Source organism: Periplaneta americana, chromosome 7 (assembly GCF_040183065.1).
Source record: "Periplaneta americana isolate PAMFEO1 chromosome 7, P.americana_PAMFEO1_priV1, whole genome shotgun sequence".
In the NCBI taxonomy this organism is placed as follows: domain Eukaryota; kingdom Metazoa; phylum Arthropoda; class Insecta; order Blattodea; family Blattidae; genus Periplaneta; species Periplaneta americana.
The window spans coordinates 103975571-103981757 of NC_091123.1; the positions used below are offsets into that span (position 1 = coordinate 103975571).

Here is a 6187-nt window from a genome sequence, read left to right on the forward strand (position 1 = left end):
TGAAGCACCATCGTATGTCTGTGCAATTAACTTATTGCCGACATTGTATTCTACTATAACACCTTCCACATGCTGAAACCAAGCAGCAGCAGTTTTGCCCGAACTGACATTTGTGGATCCTATAAACCGTTCTTGAACATTGGCAGTACTATCGACGTATCTTAAAACAGTGGACAATTGACTCTGATTAGAGCAGTCACTTGTTTCATCAACAACAATGGCCGCAAAAGGTGCTTCTTCTATTTCAGATTTTATGTTCTTTATCATAACCCCACTTATAGCAAATATTAAGTCATTATGAATTGCGGGAGAAGTACCACGAAATACTGTTGAACTTTCAAGATGATTGGCCAGTAAATGGTCAAATTCACTTAAGGAACTTAAATATTCAATATAATTTCCTCTATTGTCTGATTCCACACTCTAATTATGATCCCAAAAAGCCAATTCTTGTTTTCCTAGAAAGCAGACTGCGTTAATAAGGTGCAGTAAAATTTCCCGATTTTTTTTCCACAGGAGTATTGTGTTGGTTGATATGTAGAACTTTTTGCTTATCTAGCTGTAAATCAATTCTTGTCTTCCCAAAGTTTGCAAAGTTCATGCTACTACAAATATGAGCTTTTGATTTGTCGTGTTTTAGGACTGCCATTCGAAGGGAGTTGATATTAGAAAACCCTCTTTTGACCATACATTAGTTTCGCGGCTAAATAACAAACATGGTCAGCAAAATAGTTTAGACAGTTTAGAACTACCACACAACCAATTCCACTTACCATATGATGTTGAAGTGAAATGGCGTGTGTACTCACGCTGTTTTTCTTTTACGTCCATGGACAAATTTAACTCAGGAGTTGGTCTTTCCATTTTCACAATTTCAACTTCCTCATTGTATGTACGACGGTTAAAAGGCACTTTTAATAAACCTTCTATTACACAGTCATTTTCAACACAAACCTCTCCAGAAACTTGTTCTGCCATATTTTTCACAATATCACTTAATTGGGAAATTAAAAACTTAATAATTCACAATTAATATAACTCTTAGACACTCGAACAAATCGCAAATTTAAAATACTGCACTGCAAGAACACAATTACATTCATGAGCTAGCATGCTAAGCGTACTGTTGCTTCGCACCTGCGAAGAAACCGATCACAAGAGCGGCAACTCACCCGGCCTTACACTGCACGTTGGAAACAGAAGAGAGCGGGGGGATGGGCAGTTGTGCGACCGGACAGCATGCGCGGTACGGTCACAGGCTACCTCACGTAGCAAGCGGTTTCTCCAGTGATGCCGCCTTGACAACTTGTTTCTTTTCGAGAGCAGAGAGCACATATAAATCTAACAATTACTTTAATTTTAATTACTGTGGTAAAACTAATAAAACAAAATTATTACATTATGTTATATTATAAACTTTTCTTTTGTAATTTCCTTGGGCTACCACCGGTAGCCCCGGTAGTCCGCAGAATACGCCCCTGGGCTCCGATGATATAAATATAGAACTTCTAAAATATGCATCACCTACATTATTAATAAGATTGTTAGATTTACTAAACAGATGCTGGAAAACTGGACATGTTCTGGAAGAATGGAACCTAGCAATTGTTATTCCGATATATAAAAAGGGAAATGATTGTAATAATTATAGAGGTGTAAGTTTGTTAAACTCCTGTTATAAGTTGTATTCAAAAATCCTAAACACTCGATTAACTACAATCTCGGAACATATTATATCAAATTACCAACATGGTTTTCGAAAAGGCCGCTCTTGCACAGATTGTATATTCACCATAACATAATTAATAGAGAAGAGGAAGGAACACAATCTCCCGACATTTTTAGCCTTCATTGACTACGAAAAAGCATTCGATAAAGTAAATCGAAACAAGCTTTGGAATATAATGATAAAAAGCTATCCTCAACATTTAGTGAGAGCAATACAGAGTCTATATCGTGAAAATCAAATAATGATTGAAATAAACGGGAAAAGGAATAATACTAAACGAGCTATAAATCAAGGAGTAAGACAAGGGTGTCCGTTATCACCCGCATTGTTCAATATATACATTGACATTCATTAACAGATGGAAAAATGAACTTAAAAATAATTTTTGTGTTAACAATATAGAAATCGATGCTCTTCACTATGCCGACGATCAGGTATTAATAGCAAACTCGGCAGATGGTCTACAAAGAGCAATATATAAGTTAAACATAGTTGCTGGCGAATATAATATGAAAATTTCGGAGAAGAAAACAAAGGTAACAGCTTTTAAAGGAAAATATCCTCTTAGAAGTAAAATAGTAATTAACGGCATGATAGTAGAACGAGTAATGTATTTCAAATATCTAGGTTTCGACGTGGGATATAATACAGGACGAGATATCAATGATAAGTTACAAAGATTCCAACATATATGTGGAACTCTAAGAAGAACCCTGATTGGAAGGGTTAGAAATGAGACTATCTTAAAGTTCTACAACATAATGGTGATACCAACCCTTCTGTACGGATCTGAATGCTGGATGTTGACTCAACAACTAAAAAAGAGACTGGAAGCAGCCGAGATGCGTTTTTTAAGAGCGGTGGCGGGATATCGGCTTATTGATCAAAGACGAAGTGAGGATATAAGAAGAGAATTGCAGATAGAAGATGTCCTTTCCAGAATAAAAAACTATCAGGTAAAATAGTTGGAACATGTGGAAAGAATGAATCAAGATCGATTCCCAAGAGTATTATTGAATTATTATCCCAAGGGCAGAAGAGATCAAGGACTTTCATGTAAAAGATGGAGAGATCAATTTTAATTAACATTCAATAATATTTTAGTATTTTAAGCTGTAAACTTTAATATTTTATAAAAACTCAACACAATTATAATATATCACTTTAATATTTCACCTAAGCACAATACTTGAAGCCGGAACAGGCCAAAGGCCTAAGCCATGCTGTTGATGATGATGATGATTATTATCATTATTATTTTTACGTCTGACAGTAATGAATGGACATGACCAAGGCACAGAAGAGAGTTTGTTTTCGTTTATAGTTTTTTTTTTATTGGGTTATTTTACGACGCTGTATCAACATCTAGGTTATTTAGCGTCTGAATGATATGAAGGTGATAATGCCGGTGAAATGAGTCCGGGGTCCAGCACCGAATGTTACCCAGCATTTGCTCGTATTGGGTTGAGGGAAAATCCCGGAAAAAACCTCAACCAGGTAACTTGCCCCGACCAGGATTCGAACCCGGGCCACCTGGTTTCACAGCCAGACGCGCTGACCGTTACTCCAGTTTATAGTTTGTTCAGGATGTGAGCGAGAAATTAGAGCATACTATTCCTACAAGTGAAGCAACTGCATTGAACTTTGGTCTCCCTTATCTCATCAGTCTGTGAATGATCTTAGCAGTGAGTCGTTTGGTTGAACGTACACCTTCGTGCAAGAGGACGAAGCAGGTATAAGACATTGCCTTATTCGATAGTTTTAACTTTCGTTATGAGTTCATCTAAATCAGCTCAAGTTTATGTCCCATCCGTTACCAAATATTTGAATTTATCTAGTTTCAAGCCAATGAAAAAAAATATCCTCTTACAATATTCCATAATGAACACCATGAACCTTCAAGACCTTAATTTAATTCAAACTATTTTTAATCGTGGTAACAGATGGGACAAGAATAACTGTCCCATCCGTTACTTGTCCTTAATCATAAAGCCTATACCATGAATTCATTATTATTATTATTATTATTATTATTACTATTATCATCAGCATTATTATTATCATCATCATCATCATCATCATCATAGTCAATCATATAGTTAAAGTGTATATTGCTGGTTAATTGTACTTTAACAACATGGCAAAGATGTATCCAGCAGAGAAAATGAAGTGGTATAGAGAATGCCTGAAACAGTCGGAGAATTATGAAGATGCTAAAATTAAGGATGCAATAAGGAAGAAACATGCACAGGCTCTGAAGAAGAAAACTATGACACCGAAGGATATGAGAAAACAAAGAAAATATGATTGTGAATGGAAATCTGTCTACCGGCAAAAATTGAATAGCCTGAGTAATTCAGTAAGTAAAACCTCATGTCCAAGTGAACAACCAACTTTTTCAAGGTATTCTGTTCCCAACACTAGGGTTAAAGCTGTCCATCGTGCTCTCCATAATCTGCCTCGAAGTCCAAGAACGAGTTGTGAGGTTGTGGGTGTATTAGCGAAAGCAACATATGTGCAATAGGAAACCCTGTCAAAGCTGTCGAAGACGATGCAATTAATTTCTATTGCAGGGAAGATATCAGCAGACAGGCTTCCGGAAGAAAAGACTGTTTAACAATTTATATATACTGGGAAGGTAAAAATGCAGAAGCTACATCTTGTGATGACCATTAAAGAAGCTTATAACCTATTCGTTGCAGGAAAAGGGACAAACATAATAGGACTTTCAAAATTTGCTTCCCTTCGTCTCAAATATGTTCTTCCTATACACTTAACTCCACGCAATATATATGTGTGTGCATGTATCATTGTAATGCCGAATATCTTAATCAGAAACTTGGTCTTCCTACAATGAATACTGTTCGAGCTTACAAGGAATCAGTAGTTTGTGATGTAGCAAACGAAAAGTGTATGTATGTTCAAATATTACTAACAAATGTGGAGACTACGACAACTTGGACAAACTATTAGAAATTAAGGAAGGAGATTTAAACAAACAGGTTACATATAAACAATGGGCACATGCAAATGGACGAGTATAAGAAATTGAAATCAGTAGTCAAATTGCAGAAGATGTGCAAGAATTGAAAAAGCAGATACCAACCCTCCTGATACATTACTTCATCACAAGGCAAAAAAGTGCATTGTTTTATGAAGTAAGACAAGCTTCATCTGAAGAATCTGGTGTGCTACCAGTGGACTTTTCGGAGAACTGTTCCGCTATGTTTCAAAATGAAATACAGGCTGTTCATTGGAATAAGAAGCAAATTACAGTTTTCACAGCAGTGGCATGGTTTGGCAGTGAACCTTGTAATTATGCCTTGATTTCCAACAATGTACGTATAATAAATATGCTGTCTTTGCTTTCTTAGACGAAATTATTAGAAACATAAAAATAATCATCCAAATGTGAAATACTGAAATATCTACACGTATTTTCTGATGGGGCTGCCTCTCAATTCAAGCAGAGTTTTAATTTCATGAACATATCATTTGTAGAAGAATTTTATGAGATACAACTTTCCTGGCATTTTTTCTTCACGAGCCATGGGAAAGGACCTGTAGATGGTGTAGGGGCAATTATTAAAAGACTATTTGGACTCGGGTGAAAATAGGAAAATACACAGTTCAAGATGCATAATCATTTGTCGAATGTGCTGCAACTTCTTCCATCAAGGTAATTTTCATTACAGACGAAACAGTGAAACATCATGAGGATATGTTGAACACGCATTGAAACAACACAGCATTTCTTCCAGAGACACAAAGAATGCATTCCATAATTGGAGTATCTCCATACAAAATCAAATGGAAATATTACTCTTGCAGCTCTGATGACCATGAATTTACATTTAAAAAAAACCAAATCTTCAAGTACAAAACAAAAATAGGCCTATTGAATATATTTTTGGTATTTTCAATCTGATTTTTTTACTCTTTCTTTTATTTGTACTTTCATTAATCAATAGTTCCGGTATTATAACTTTAAATGAGTTTGTTGTACAATATACGACATTATAGATCTACGCAATTGTATTATTTTGTTGTTATAAGAGATATGCTAAAGTAATATGTGCAGATATAATGTCTTATGCAAATCTGGCTTTCAGGTAGTAGCTCCCTGTAAAGGAGGTTTGAATAATTTCAAGGAAAAATTGTTCCAGGGCCGGGTATCGATCCCGGGACCCTTCGCTTAGCGCGCGAACGCTCTACCGACTGAGCTACCCCAGGAATTATACCGAACGTTAACAGAAAGCCACAATTTAAAGTCACACAGTATTTGTGTGCACTCACAGTTGAGTTCTGGCATCTTGTCAGCTCATGTGAGTTGTGTGGGTATAAAAGGAAGAATTGTGACGGTGTCTTGTATAGTTCCTGTGGTAGCTCAGTCGGTAGAGCGTTCGCGCACTAAGCGAAGGGTCCCGGGATCAATACCCGGCTCTGGAACAATTTTTC

The 6187-nt window shown here is 36.3% G+C and overlaps 1 non-coding gene across 1 annotated transcript; it reads right to left on the reverse strand.

Annotated features, from left to right (window-relative positions):
- Positions 1 to 5889: 5889 nt before the first annotated feature.
- TRNAS-GCU (transfer RNA serine (anticodon GCU)) lies at positions 5890 to 5963 on the reverse strand. Its single transcript has one exon. It is a non-coding gene; the product is annotated as a tRNA-Ser (tRNA).
- Positions 5964 to 6187: the final 224 nt, after the last annotated feature.